This window comes from Neodiprion fabricii, chromosome 6, assembly GCF_021155785.1.
Source record: "Neodiprion fabricii isolate iyNeoFabr1 chromosome 6, iyNeoFabr1.1, whole genome shotgun sequence".
Lineage (NCBI taxonomy): Eukaryota > Metazoa > Arthropoda > Insecta > Hymenoptera > Diprionidae > Neodiprion > Neodiprion fabricii.
In genome coordinates, this window is record NC_060244.1 from 4,082,048 (window position 1) to 4,097,364 (window position 15,317).

The 15,317-nt window shown below is 45.2% G+C and overlaps 1 protein-coding gene across 5 annotated transcripts in view; it reads right to left on the reverse strand.

The window, feature by feature from the left end:
- LOC124184400 (teneurin-a) overlaps positions 1 to 15,317 on the reverse strand; it is a 514,944-nt gene that overhangs the window by 377,423 nt on the left and 122,204 nt on the right. Inside the window, exon 1 of one of the 5 annotated variants that reach the window (XM_046574047.1) lies at positions 712 to 733. The exons of the other annotated variants lie outside the window; for them this stretch is intronic. The gene's annotated coding sequence lies outside the window, so the exon portion shown is untranslated. Of the gene's footprint in view, positions 1 to 711; positions 734 to 15,317 lie in introns of those variants that run through there. 5 annotated transcript variants of the gene reach the window in all.

The following is a 15,317-nucleotide window of genomic DNA, read 5'->3' on the forward strand; positions in this document are numbered from 1 at the left end:
CGATGCTTACCGCGATTCAGCGCCTCGGCTTCCGATCTTTTTTTTCTTCCTTTACACAGTTTAGATTCGACGACGTGCGAACGTTTTTCCATATGCCGATAAACTGCAGGCATTAAGATTGCTCAAAATTTTCTTCAATTGCTTTCGAATCAAGTATACTCAAATGTACCTCAATTTCACGCTCTTAATATCAACGCTCGAATTCTTCATCCGATATCCGTGCGTTACTCTTCGGAAACAATATTCTACGATAAAGATAACTGAGCCAAGTATCGACGTATATCTCGCTACCGCTGGAATACAGAATAATCATGACTCATACACCTGTCTGCAGGTGAAATGGTATGGTTTCTGTCTGGAATATCCCGACGCGACTGAAATCGATTAGAAACTGTTGTGATGTTTGCGCAGCGACGTTTCCCGGGTATACATATACAATTGTGCGAAAGCTCACGTAGTGCAGATATCTTCTTGGAAGTGTGCAAACACGACGAGTAATAAAACCATGAGGATCGTTTGACATGTACGAGCGTTATTCAGCGCGACCTCGTACCGATCAGTCCGAATCATGGCTCATATGTATAAGAAACGAGTGCAAATATCGTAACAGCGCAGATCTAGGGTATAAATCAGGTTCTCGGACAGTTTGTGAGATCGACAAAAAAATTGCATGATAGGTTTGAAGGAAAATTAAGACTCGTTAAATCTCACCGAAAAAATGCTCCCTTCTCGAATGGAATCGGGTTGAAAGTTTACCTGAAATCAGATAAAAAAAAAAAGAGAAATTAAAAAATTGGACCGATCGCAGGCAATGCGCTAGTAAAAAATGTGACAAACACGAAGGATCGAGGTTAACGACGTGCATGGCTGGCAGGGACTCGCAGTCCTGCTGCAGTCGATATCCCCCGGGGAAATGATTTGGGTAAAATCTACTCTGTGCCCCGGAGACGCAAAACACGCGTATTACACAAGCGGAGTGAAATTACCAACCGGTTTACCAAACACCGCAGATTAATTGGGTGTCCGCGATGGGTCTGCAGGATGGTGGTCGAGGCGCCACGGGGTTGATTCCTATTAGAGCCTATCATGGCTATCGCGAAGCTTTCTACAATGGCCACGCGTGAGAAACGGCGGTGCTGTTATACTAAATCACGTTGGTAGTAATGACGCCCACTGATTGGACGATTTAGATCACCGTTTAGATTGCAAAATCCTGGAGGCTAGACCGTCCCGTTCCTGCAGGGTAATTAGGATCGCATTGGCTTCGCTTCAACCACCCTTCACTGTTTCCGGGATGATCTGGCCTCGTCACGTCACGGGTTGAATCGCAGCTTTCCAGCCTCCGACGTTAAGGTCGAACTCGACGTTTCTTGCTGTATGTTTTATCGACGACAGCGGCGATCGTCGCTCGGATACACCGAGCGGTGAATGAATGACAAACAACAAGAAAAAAAGAAAAAGGAAAGGAAAGAGAGAAAGAACGACGAAACAAAGCTGCAGGAAAATGGACTCTAATTTGGCGAAAGCGCAATTTGTTGCCTGACATTTTTTTTCATCCAGTCTCCGCCTCCTCGTCTCTACTCGTCTCTCCTCGTCTCCCAGAGTTATGTAACAGATTTCTGCAGGGGGTGACCTGCCGTCGACCGACGGTTTTACAAGTATATACGAGAGGGGGGAGGGGGAAGACTAATGAATACGAAACAAATGATCGTAAGAGTATCCGCTTTTTCAAACTCAACACTACCGACAAATTTCGCCGTTTTTACAGGTAGGTATATACCGTATACGTATACACCCTTAACGGCCGACTGTTTGGTAGAATATACAGGAGGTGTATAAATTTTCGCGGAAACTACTTGACGTGTCCTGCGTATATATGCCTAATAAGCGCGCAATATTCATAAGGCCTCGCGGGGGTCTTAGCTGCGTTATACGTACATACATAGTGCGCGTATATATTTGAGGAGACCTGCACCGGAAGTACCGGATACCAATTAATTATTTCGAGTCAGGAGCAGACGCGGTGCGGGAAGATAAGTAATATTATTCACCTCCTTCTTATATTTTATCGCCTAACAAGTCCTGATTTCGGCAAATTTTACCCCACGTCAGAAACCATTCGAAACATAGCTGATTAATCGGTGAAGGTTTTTCGTTGCCCGCGATTTCGCCCGTTATTTACGTACAATCATCCCAAAATTGCTTTCTCAGTTCTCATCCTCGCCAACTTTCAGTTTCCTTTCATTCTACTGATACAATCCTTTACCGATAAATGATACTTTTGGAAAATCTAAGGATTTTAGACCGACTACGAAAAAGAGAGAGAAAAAAAGAAACAATCAAATGATTGATTAAAAATGGAATAAAAGTAACGAAAAGAAGTCTGCGAACGATACAATAAATGATTGGAAAAAAAAAATAAAAAACACGAGCCTGCTGCGAAATCGCAAGTAAATTGGCGAGATTTTCCTCGGTCGAAACACAACTCGTGCGAACTGTGCCTGCGCAACATCTCGGGGAACATTATGAATCGGGTGGATCTTGAAACAAGCTGCAGAGCTGTGGCTCGCCATAAATCGTATCTTTGTTTCTGTTTGCGGTCCTCGTTCCGAAGGGATGAGGTTTCAAAGGTGAGAGGGGATGAGGAAGAGGGAACGGGAAGGTCTCAGAACTCGCGGCTATTCGAAGCGACCATCCATATATCAAGGATGCTATGTAGCGGGTGAATTATGTCCTTCGGGTTGCCGAGCCGATCCCTCGTGCAAAACTATTGGCGCACAGTTTTCTATATCGTCTTCTTTTTATTTTCCAAAGATAAAAATACAAATTCCTCAGCGTTTACACAGTTGCAGACTTGCGACGTACACGCGGCTTCTGAACACAAATATATACAACGCGCAAAGTCTGCGCAAACTAGGATCCGGGACTTTCTCGAGGAATAAATCAGCGGTGTATAAATTCTAAACTCAAACCCGTATGGACGTCGTCTTTTCAATACCGCGAGAGAGGCGGTTTTGCAAATACCCGTGCAAATATTTATGGGTTCATTACGAAATAAGGCAACCGCGATGTCTCTGGTATTTGTAGGTACACGTCACGAAAAAAACAAGGCAGTTCGATCGATATTTTTAAATTAAACTCTGATCAAATTCGTTCGTCGACACTCGCAATGAAATTATTACAATCTCTCCTTGCGCCATTTATTCCTTATTAAATATTTGTAAAAATTTGCCAGAAATACAAGTTTTCTGTTTGACGTAAGAATGTCCGTTTCTGACGCGAAAATCTATTTCTTATACTCATGGGTAATAAGGTATCTTTCCGCATCCAATTCAATTGTTACTAGTTCCCCGTTATCAGCTTTAACAAATCGGAATAAATCCCCCTTAATTGTCAAATTTTTACAAGCGAACTATGCCTGATTGTGTAATACAGACGACTTAAGCTTCATCTTGCGACGTGACAACATTTCTCTGAATCCAACTGTAAAGGCGACACGCAATAAGCGCGATGCACATATGCCCGAGAGATTCCTTAGCTCAGGTTGCATAATCCCTCGCAATTGACCCGGGGTCAAAGGTCGTCGTGTATAACCGTGTCGTCAACTCCATCCCCTATTCTCGCCCCGCGATGTTGGATACCTAGCGTAAATGTAGGTGACGCTGCAGATCGGTAGCAGAGAGAGGGAGAGGGAGAGAGAGAGAGAGAGAGAGAGAGAGAGAGAGAGAGAGAGAGAAAGAGAGATAGAAATAAAGGCGACGCCGCGTCTACGTACACAAGTTTACACTGAAAACGCGTCTGTCCCACACTCCTGTAGGTGTGCAACGTGCACCAAGGCAATGTGGATCGGTTCCCGGTGAAACTTTCGAGGACAGATTGGTCTGTTGTTCTCCTAACCGGAGTTTGTCCCGTAGCTTCAACTATACCCGGAAGTAGGAAACTACGCGAGGCGACGTACCGGCGGGGTGCCGATGATGCTGTTCCAACGTATGCGTGTATAGGTATGCTGTATACGTACGTAGTTACAATGGATACGTATATTATAGAGGGGAACGTTTGCCAGAGGAGTTTGATGTAACTAACGTCTAACGTGGAACAACTGATCTTCCTGATCCATTTTACGCGCATTACCTACACGTACTGTATTTCGCCCGAAATTCGTACGATAAATTTGGCCCTGTTTAAGATTCGCGAACAATTCGTACCCGCGATCTGCGGCAGAAGCTCGAGTCGAGTGTTTATTTATTTTTTTTTTTTCTTCAATCGGTAAAAATATTCTAATATCGAGCAAAAGCCACAGTTCCCCGAAATTTTTATAACAGTATATAAATTATGCGAGACGTGCTGCGATGGATCGTAAAATGAAGTTCAAAAAAAAATTAACCACAATTCTCCATAACCGCGTAAATTATTCCTTCAGAGAATAACAAAAATTACATTACCACACTAGTCGTTCCACCGTTCTTAGTGCTCTGACTCAACCATAACGGCTGTGCATTTTAAATCTTTTAACAAACAAACTATAAATATGAATTCGTGGGAGTTACGTGTCGCCAACGTAGTGTGTTTCGTTTTCGGTCGTTTTTGCCTATTTGTTCTATTTATTTTTAATTTTCAACACGCATTAATTAATTGGAAGTGTTATCACTTATGAGATATTCTAATAAAATTGTTCTGAGGAGGGCCCCCACCAGGGCCGAAACGTTAACACGATAAAAGTGTTTTGAGTTGTGACCTTCATATCCAAGAATAACTTTAATCAATAACAAAAATTCATACTCGGGCAATATTTTATATACCCCCCCCCCCCCCCTCCCCAAAAAAAAGCAATGAAATTGCCGGAGGTAAAGGAGCGATTTTTACCTCGATTTTTCTTCTTCGTTTCGGTTGGATTATGACGTTGGATGAAATTTCCCGGGGCATCGATCGACGCACGAGGACGAAGGATTCGATACGTATTATTCGCTGGCGTATCTGGTAATTCGCAAGATACCGGAGGGCGTACAAACAGTAGATCGATTGATTGAATAAATTGGAATATGGCAACGTGGCAGTGAAGCACAGTGTGTGTTCTGTACGTATACACACACACACACACATATATATAGAGAGATATCGGACGGTGTTGAACCGTCGCGTATGAAATCCATGAACAAGTACACGTATAACTCCGTATATTCGTGTCAGTACGTCACGTGCTCGCACACATCTATTCACAGGCCGTATCCACTTAGGGAAATTGTCCATTTCAAGGGAGAGTACATCCACTTCGTTAATTGGACACACTGGCTGGAATAAATTATCGTCCGTAGGTATAATAACGAGAGAATGTTCTCGCACGTTATTATACCCATAGAATAGCCCGACGAACGTCGCCTCGTCGTCGTCGTCGTCGTCGTCGTCATCTCGTTTCGCTCGGTGAGAGTGAGTCTCGTGTTTGGGAGGCGTGAAAAAAAGTTGTCGCAAAAAAAGTTAACAATAACCGGTAATATTTAGCAAATCGATTTTATTAATTTTTTCAATAAAATTTTTTCACCGATTCGTTATTCAAACATATTCGCGAGCAGTCCAAGCGTCGCGATATCAATTGTGCAATTGAAACAATTAGTCATTAAAACACCTATACATATATAAACGTACGGATTTTATTTTCTACTTAAATACAAGAAATCCGTGCCCGTGAAGAGGGCGTATAATAATAATAATACGTAGAATTTATACGAGCTCGAAATTCTTGCGAAACCAAAGGCGCGACTGCACCGCGATTTTCGCATCATATTCACGTGGGAACAGTGATAAGGTACGACGGGGGTGGAATGGCATTCGGGGATTCCGGGGCGCGATCTGAGGGGGTGGCGTCGCTATTCCACCCCGGTGCATCGATAGCGCGCGTTGCACGGCCCAGTTCTCGCCTGCACCGCGTTGCACCGACTCGATGCACCGCCAACAGCTACGACTCCCCGAGATTTATGGGATAACGTCATCGCTACTTCCGCGCCAGTCGTGCTATTTCACTCGATGGATCCAAAGTCGGAAATTCAGAGCCACCCTCTCGTGGTACTCTTTCCTCTTTCCTCTTTCCTCTTTCAGAACGTGCATTCCTACCTATGCGAATGCCGCATGTGCACCGTATTCGGACTTATGAGAAGACCGGCTTACCTTAACGTCCAAATATCAGCCGGATTTCACTCGGGGCTTTTCAATATGTACGTTACATATATCAAATTTTTTACATCGCGTCGAGCAAGTCTAATCCAACTTATTTGCCGATCGTTTGGATTGAATTGAATAAAGTAATAGACTGATTAACGCATGATACAGTGTCTTGTTTTTTTTAATATGAATTTTTGAATTAGCTTAATTGGAAGGTGAGCAAATTGATATACGGATAATAAATTGGTGTTTATCAATAATGCTAATGACGTCCGTCTTTGTAGATTTGAGATACTGTCGAATTGAGCGAATGAGCATACTTATATAAATTTGTTGGCCATACGAAGTTTCCTAGAATGATTGGATTGAGTCAATAATCGTTATAATTAGACATTCCGCGAGTATGGTAATAATTGGTGACATAAAAATTACTAGTACCATCACTCGTAAAGTCAGTAAAATTAGTAATTGGATAGAATATCGTTTTTTTTTTTTTAAATTCACCCGCAAGTTAAATTACTCAGTTCTGATAGAAAAAACTCTAGAAAAAATATGAGAGCCTTACTATACGACACTCTGTATTAACATTTTGAATTAAAAACAACACGTCGAGCTGGAGAAATAATCATAATTTCGGGTTAAAATTTTAGGCTAAAATTATTCGAAGAACGTTAAAAATATTATAACGAAACTAGGTATACGTATACGGTGTAAGAAATTAGAGCGCAGCAAAAGTTAATTTAAACGGAGCAGCTCGAGTATCGCGGCAACTCTAAAGACTAGGTTTGTCCTTAGGGATCGTGAAGGTGTGGTAGCCGGGGTGTTAAAATGCGAGGCGACGATAAGCATTTCCTAATCCGCATATCTCTCCGAGAGCTTAGCCGGCCCCGCAACGTTCCACGGAGAAAAGCTAGTGTCCCGTTTATCTGCGGATAGGCGTATAGGTAAAGAAGACGTACGTAGATAGACGTAGTCGTGGTGGTCCCGTTGGATGTTGAAATGCGCAGGACGTCCCGACGCCCCCCGGAGAGCTTCAACCTACGGGAAGAGGAGGAGGAATCCCGCGTCACCTCCGACGAACATTACCTACCCTCCCTCTTTTTCCCGCCCCGATATCTCGAGCTCGGCTGCTGCATCGGGCACAATATGCATAGACGTCTACGACAAGGAGGAGGCATGTGGACGCCAAAGAAACGAGAAGATTCGCCGTAAATTGCGGATGAGATAAGTAAGCCGAGCGCACTTGAACGATCCACTAGATTCACAAAATACGCAACCTTTTTATTGCAGTCGTGTGCACCAGACGATTGGGAGATTGCACGAGCAGTAGAATTTTCAACATATTTCACATTGTTATAAATCGGTGATTCACGAAACAAAAGACTCGTGATCGTTAACCATTTGGGGTGAGACAGTTTTGATGCAATATATTTTGCAATTTTAGCTTATAACTGGTCAATTTTCCGCCTTTTACTTATCCCGGCGGTTTATTCGAACGCAAGTAACGTATCGCTATGGACAGCGGAGAGTTCAGGAAAAGTGGGAAAAATGCAAAATTTATCCGGTAGAGTAACGGTGGTAAATGAGGATCCCAGCAGATGAGAATTTGACGCGAACTGAGAACGGAGAAGAAGCTTCCTCATCCCCCGTCGAGACACAGAGTGGCATCTTGCTTCTTCTTCTTCTTCTTCTTCTTCCTCTTCTCTTTGGACCCTGAATTTTTCATCTAATTCCGGAGGCCGGGCGCGCGTTTCGCGTCAATTTTCCTTCGGATTAAATATTTGTGCGAGCCGGAGGGCGAGCAAGCGAACGAACGAATGGTTCTCGTGACTGCTGTTGCTGGACGGTTGCGAAAAAGTTGCGCGAGAAATGCGGAAGAGGAGAAGAAAGAAGAAGAAGAAGACGAAAAAAAATAAAATAAATAAGGAACGAGTAAAATCCCTCCAGGCGTCGAAGGTAGAGGTGGGAGGAGTCCATCCGATCGTCAATACCCACCGCGACGAAAGGCTATTAGACTTCTAGGGAAAAATTGTAACCCGGTCTTTGTCGTGCCGAATGTAATCGAATGCCGGTGGCAAATGTACGTGAAGAAGGTTGACGGAACCAGTCGGGAGGAAATTTGGTGAGAAAATAATTTGCGCGAAGTTTTTCGGTAACGTATACGTACACGTGTAATAGAACGTGAAATAGTTGAAGAAAAGAAAAAAAAAAAAAAAAAACGATACGAAGAGTTTCAAAAGTTCCTTATCGCAAAAGTCGTGACAAATTCACGACATTATACAGACCAGACGTAAAACAGCTGAAAATGATGATGTGATTTGAAATGAATAAAAAAAAAAAAAAAAAAAAAAAACGTGAGCCTGAGTTCTGTAACTCGTTAATTGCGAGCGGTAATCAAGCTTGGAGGAAGACTCGCGCGAGATTTTCAAGTTTAAACATCACCTCCGCTCGTTTTCCGCCTAGAAAGGTCGGCGAGTTTGCGAACGAGTGAGAAGGAGAAGTCCCGAGCCCATTCAACTCCGGAATAGAAATATAAATATTCAATTCTCAGGCTGCTGCTCTGTCACGGCACGTAGAGAATCATCCCTCGTCCCTCATCCCTCATCCCTCATCCCTCATCCCTCGTGAAGCAGCCAGTCGTCCGGCTGTTTCGTATCTGTCTACTTTCCACGGGTGTATTATAATGCGTGCTTGCGAAACGTGATGTACTTCGTGGGTGCAGGTATAACGTACACAATGTGCAGTAAAAGTCGTAAAACGACATATCGCAAAAGTTGCGCTTATCCCCGTAGCGAGAATTTTTGCACGCCTTCTCGCGTCACTTTTTTTCCGAAAGTTGAGTCTTCGGTTCCAACCGTATTCGCGAAAGCGAGCGATCGCTTCGCTCGATAATTCGATGATCCGCGAGCTTTCAGGTGTAAGAAATACATCGAATTACGATTTAGAGTTGAAAATTTGACAAAACTTCGCAAATAAGAGTGAAAAATGTGAAAATAAAAAGTCGTATCTCGGGGTTCCTTCCTTTTCAAGATACTAGCTGGTGGATCCTTCGAGTAAGAGGCTTAGCGCTGCATCCCGAAGGGTTCAGACTCGGAGTGAACTTGTTACTCGAAAGCGACGTCTCTCTTACATCGTCGACGAGGCATATAATTTTATCGACACGGATACGACACGTATCGTCGGCTGGCATCCAAGCAGCTCTAATATCCCGTATGCACACGCATTTTCCACGGATGTAACGAGGTCCTCTGGAGAAGATCTTGAACTACAGTCGGTACTGTTGAATTGCAGATTTAGCACCCGATTTTAAAATCCCACCCACCTCGTCGACCTGTCGTTTGATATTCATCCGTCACCGGGAACACGCCCTTAAACCGGACTCAACCGGCGGTCCTTTTTCACTCGGAACCTTCGCCACCTTTCTTGATCCCTCGTCCTCCACCTGCTTTCTTTCTCTCTTCTCCTTTTTCCAACCACGTCACGACTGAGACTCGGCAGATTGTGCGTATATACATACATATGTATACTCTGCTTGTAAGGAATTCAGAATCTCATTTCTTCCGTCATCCTGATCTCCTTCGTCCTGAGTATATAAGGTGTCTTTAATCCGGTAAAAAATCGCCGAAAGAAGCCAACGGACATCGCAAAACCAATGATTGAAACTGCGGAACTTGAATTCTTTGAGTTCAGTGTCTAAAACGATCTTTGCTCAATTCAGAGAGACCAATGAGTGGCTGGAAAGTACATTAAATAGAGTACAGTTGTTGGTACGAAATAATGCTGCGGTTGGATGTACAAGAATCTCGCTCTCTCTCTCTCTCTCTCTCTATTTCAACTTATCTAAAACGCCAGCCAATTTCACATTCGAGAACGGAAGTGCAAAAGCTTGTATAAAAACAGGATTGGATAGAAAATTCGTATCCTGAAACACGATGCCTCGAAGTGAAGCTAAGCTTGCTGTTCGTTGCTTGTCTCATTTTAGGGTTGATTAAGACAAGCACAAGCCGCCACAGAGCGACGTTACAGCGTCGTGTATGCGGGGGCCGATCCTTTGGGAAATAGGAGGTGAACCCTTAGCGGTGATTACGTCACGTGCTTAATCCAACCTCGCTGGAAATATCTCGAATGTAGGCAAGGCCGCATTCGAGTTAGCGTGTAGAAATGCACGGACGCTGTGAATTAGTCATCGTCATGGACGAGCGTATGCACCGAAATTCTGCGATCCGGTGATCCGCGAAAATACTTGACCTGGTATGCGACCCACTTGCCCTTCCCACACCGGAACCAAGCTTGGCCTTCGACGTCTCCGTCGCTGGTGGTATGGATGTGTTATTGTACTCGGCATCCGCAACCCGTTCCCTGATCCCACGTTGCCAATCTCCGTTTCCAATATCTCCGATCCGAGCGGAATACATTCGCCGCAATTTTAACTCAGCTATTCTCCTCGATCCGTTATACCGAGCTCAGAATGAAAACCGCCGTTCCTTTTCGACCCGAAATCGTATAATGACAACGCCGCGTACGAGACTCGGGTTATTCTTCTTTTTCTTCGTCTTCTTCGCGGAGGTGGAACCAAGTCTCTACTTCAAGTTCAGAAACTTTTATGGACTGTTTCTCAATCCGCCGATAATATAACCAGTCCGAGAAGTCGTGGTGTCCTCATTCCGATACCATTGATACACGGCTGCAAGGATCGCGGGATTTTTACTCGTTTCACCAATTCGTAGATGTGAAATATCGATCCACTTTCCACTAACGCTGCGAGGGAGAGAAAGAGAGAGAGAGGAACGGTTTTACACCCCTCGGTTTACTCTCTCTCTCTCTCTCTCGCAGCGTCTTGATCTCACAGTTCTCCGCGAACTAAGTTTCATCTGTCTGTTGACGGGGACAGACACCCCAGGTTACCGGCCCGAGGAACTCGAGACCCGGGCCAATAATGCCGGGACTCACGCAGAGTCGTGGGAAACAATATAACCCGAGTGTAATTAATTTCGCAACAAATGTAGACAATTAATTTAAAGTTGGGCATCCGCGAAGAGCGACGAGGACGACGAGGACTTGAAACCCGGGGATGGCACGGCAGGGCTGAGTTTCGGTGAGAATCAGGTCAAGCGAATTGCAGGTCAGCTTCTGTCCCGGAAATCCATGAACCAAGGACCTCGGCGGAGCGCGGCTCTTATACTCGATTACATTTCGCGGCTTGGCTACAATTCACCGACGAACGACTCGCGTTAGAACGACCACGTTTTTCAAAACCCTTTTCCGTACAATCGAAACGCGTTGAATAAACTCAGGAGGTAAAATTTCTCAAGGACGCAGCGAAGTCAGCAGATCTCCGCGGATCGATTGATCGCGAACTTGGACGAATCATCGGACCTTTACCGTCAAGTAAATTCACCTTGTTTCCGTCCTGCAGACATCTCCTAGCGGAATACCGGGAATGGACCCTCGTGGAATCTAATCAGGGACTTGGATCATTTAATTGTACTCCAACGAGCACCCTACTCCACAGGCTGTCACTAGTCTTGTTAGGATTACGTCTCCCGGTTCCACGGCATAGCAACGCCGGTCGACTAGTTTGTCGAAAAATTTCAAGTGCGAACCACCGTCGTTGCCGAGGCGGTGTAATTGTGAGATCTGGAGGAGATGACGGGGGAGGAGGTCGTTTTAATATCATTCGAGAGCAGCCGAGACGCTTGAGAAAGAGTATCAAAGGCAGTTCAAACCGAGCCTCTTTATCCCCGAGAGTAATTCTCTTTTCATTTCTCTTCGTATTGTGTTCACTTTGTATTTCAATTTGACGAAGAAAATTGTTTTATGAATGGTTGACAAATTTTCGGTAGATATCGCTGTCGGAAAATATCGCGTTTGAGCGAAACTCCGATATTCGAACTGCGAAAGTCGCCATCTTGTGTTATACGCGATTCCGTGTACATAACGTTGCAATTATCAACGTAACATGCCGAAGTTTATCTAATGAGGCAACTCGTTACCGCCTAAAGCAGTCGAGTTGAATACACGCTCGCAATCATCCACGGTGAAAATTCACAACCTCCAGCCGTTAATCTCGCGTCGGATTGTGAGCCGGATTCATTTCTCGGCTTAGAGATAACCGGGTTTGAATATTCCGATCACGAACCAAGAGCGAAAAAGATGAGTCCGGTCCGATATCGGAATTGTTTTATACAGAAAATTAGGGTGAGGCAAATCGCTTCGGTTCCTCAGCAGCTAAAGCATCGAAAGAATTCGAAGAGAATCTGGGTACTCGATAAACAGGGTCCAAAGTTCGGAGCGAAGATATCGCAAGCACGGCGAAGCGAATACACCGCATTCTTGGCCGTTCGAAACTATTTTCGGTCCGCAGTTTGATCCGGATAAGAGTACAAAGAAAAGCAGAAAATGAAGTAAGAAAAAAACACGTCACGGATAATATAATAAAGTTGGAGAATTTACACGTTCACGGATTCATAGAATGAATAAATTTCCGATCACGCAACGTCATGACAGCCGTGTGAGAAATGCGCGAGATCCTCCCTCACTCCCTGCTTCTTTCTTTTCCGTTTCTCGCAGCTGTCAGCAACTCTGGACCAAGAATTTCTCATACCGGTAACAGGACGAAGAACCGTGCCGTTCGCTCTTTGCCCGGTGGTACGAGGGCGCTGAATTACCAGGAGAAAGGGGGGGAGGGGGGGGGGTGAAAAGAGGGTAGGGGTGAGTTTGAGAGAATGGTGGCGGAGCCGCGGTGAAAATTCAACTTTAATTTATGTCACGAGGTCGAAGCTCGACCACTGACCATCGACCCATGGAATACATTAACCTCTTGTCGCGCCAAATGCTTTCAGACCCAAAGTCAAACTCTAAACTCATTTCCCGTAAGGCAACCCCCCGGACCACTCTCAACTTCCGTCGACCACGCCGCGTCCATTCCACCGATTTCAACCAGCGGCGCCTGGAACGTCGAAGGATTTCCGGACGCTGGAATTGACTCAACTTTTACTACTCAAGGTATAAGACGACGATGCCGGACCGGATCTTTGATGCAGCTCCGCTCATCCCCCCAGCTATGGCAAGTACCTACTCTCTGAGCACTTTGGTTTTTCTCATGTCAAGAAAGCGAGGCTGTGCCTCTCTGTGTGTCTCTGTCTCTATATCCGTCCTCTGATGTCTCCGAATAGCGGGACCTTCGATGCTTTCCGCGTTTCATCTCGTCTTGAAAAATAATAATAAAATTCCAAGATTTTTCCCTCGAATCTATGCATTTATTTGCAAAGTCATGCGCGCATTCTCTTCGACTGAGACAGAAATTTCTTTGCAGTGTCCACTTTGATGCGATCCGAAGCTGTTTTGTGGAGTGCGCTGCTGAGGCATGTGGAAGAAATAACTTCAACGACGGTTCGAAAATTCTTCTTTAGAAAATTGAAAGACACGCCACGCGCATTGCCAGCTCTCGAGGTAAGTTTTCCTGAATAGGGAAAATCACCGCGTGGATGGAGACGCGGTTTTTTCAAGGGACCCACCGACGTCGGCGACTCGGTTTAAATATAAGGATATCGTCGAGTATTTGCTCTCGAGCTTTCGTCTCGGAGCCGCGGTTTACTCGTCTTCGAGTATAAGGATCGAAGCGAGAAAGCGGCACTTTCCCAACTGCACCTGGGACGATATACGCGAGTGCTACTTCAGACGTCAGAGTACATCCCAGTTTGGATTCGGAATGTCATATACAATATTCGAGTAGAAAATACGACACGAAAGTGGGATGGCGAAGCTCCGTTATCTCGCCCCCGGCCTCGATCGATCGATCGATAGCCTTAAACGGTGAATCAAATTCCGCGTCTAGTTCTGCGCGCTCAGCACGCTCCTCTCACCACTCTTCGTCCGAACCTCCCTTAACCCCGTTCTCAGCCCCGCTCCATCCGTTGCAAAGCTGATGAAATAGATAAACTCGCAAATTAGGACACCGCCCGAGCCTCGAGGCTGCTGCACGCCCCGAGCGGGATGAAAACTGTTCCAGGGTGACGACGTGTTCTGGATAAATATTGACTCGTCGAAGCGCATTGTTTTTTCAGGGCTTCTAATTGCCTGCCTTCGAGCAATCCCTTTTCCCACAAATCGACCAGATTTCATTCCGAAATCACTTCGAATTGGTTACATTGATTTTTGGCACGGCGAGAATTATCGTTTGGCAAAACAGAAGCTGTCCCTGCGATTAAATCAAAGCATAAAAAAGAAGGTGCTTTAAATATTGTAAAGCCACACACAATGCGAAACCTGAACTTGACACTTGGAATTTACACTCATCGTTTCCAATCTCTCAAATTTTCTCTCTCTCTTTCTCCCTCAGCATACGTAATATTGCTAGCTCGTACTCTCTTGATTTAATTCTCTCACCGGCGTGAAATTACAAGCTGTCGATCCTCCACAGGAGCTTCCGGCTACGGTTCGAGCAAAGCTCACGCGCTGGGTAGAAAGGTCGGGTGGTTGAAGTTTGTTCAAAGTACTGCAGAGGTGGGAAAAAAGCGTGAAAGAATAGGTAAAGAGGGTTCCAGGTAGGCGGGTAGGGGGGGTGAGGAAAAAAGCAGTGAAGTTGAAAAGCGACATCGGACATCCCCGAGCAGCTTTCGCTGGAAGAGGTCGCTGTGGTGTTCCGAAAGTAAGCGTCGTAGGTCGAAGCTTGAAAGCTTGAACCACGCGGTTTCTCCCCCCCCCCCCCCCTCCCTCCCTCTCAACATCCGCCACAGTCAAGATATAATCGATAACTCTTGATATTTTATTCATAAACATTTTAATTTCTCGCCCTTCCCCCGCCTTCTCCTATCCTCTCAGCTGCCTCTCCTAACGCGAAACCCGGAATTCGGCGGCTGGCTGAGCTTTTAGTTTAATTCATGCGGGATTCGGGATCCGAGGCTCCGAGCTTCGAGCATCCAGGTTTCGGGGATGCCGCCGCCCCCTCTCGACGAGCGAAAAGTGCGCGTGACTCGGTGGAAAAAACGGTATTAAGGTATTTTATGCGAAGGAACGAAACTCCGCAGCAGCCTGTTCCGCTAATGGATTGAAGGAATCGGGAAGAAGATATCGCATACCTGAAAAATTTACCGCGATGCACCAAGCTCAGCGCATTTTATCCCTAAAACCGTTCTTGATTTTTAGCGGACAAAAAAAAAATT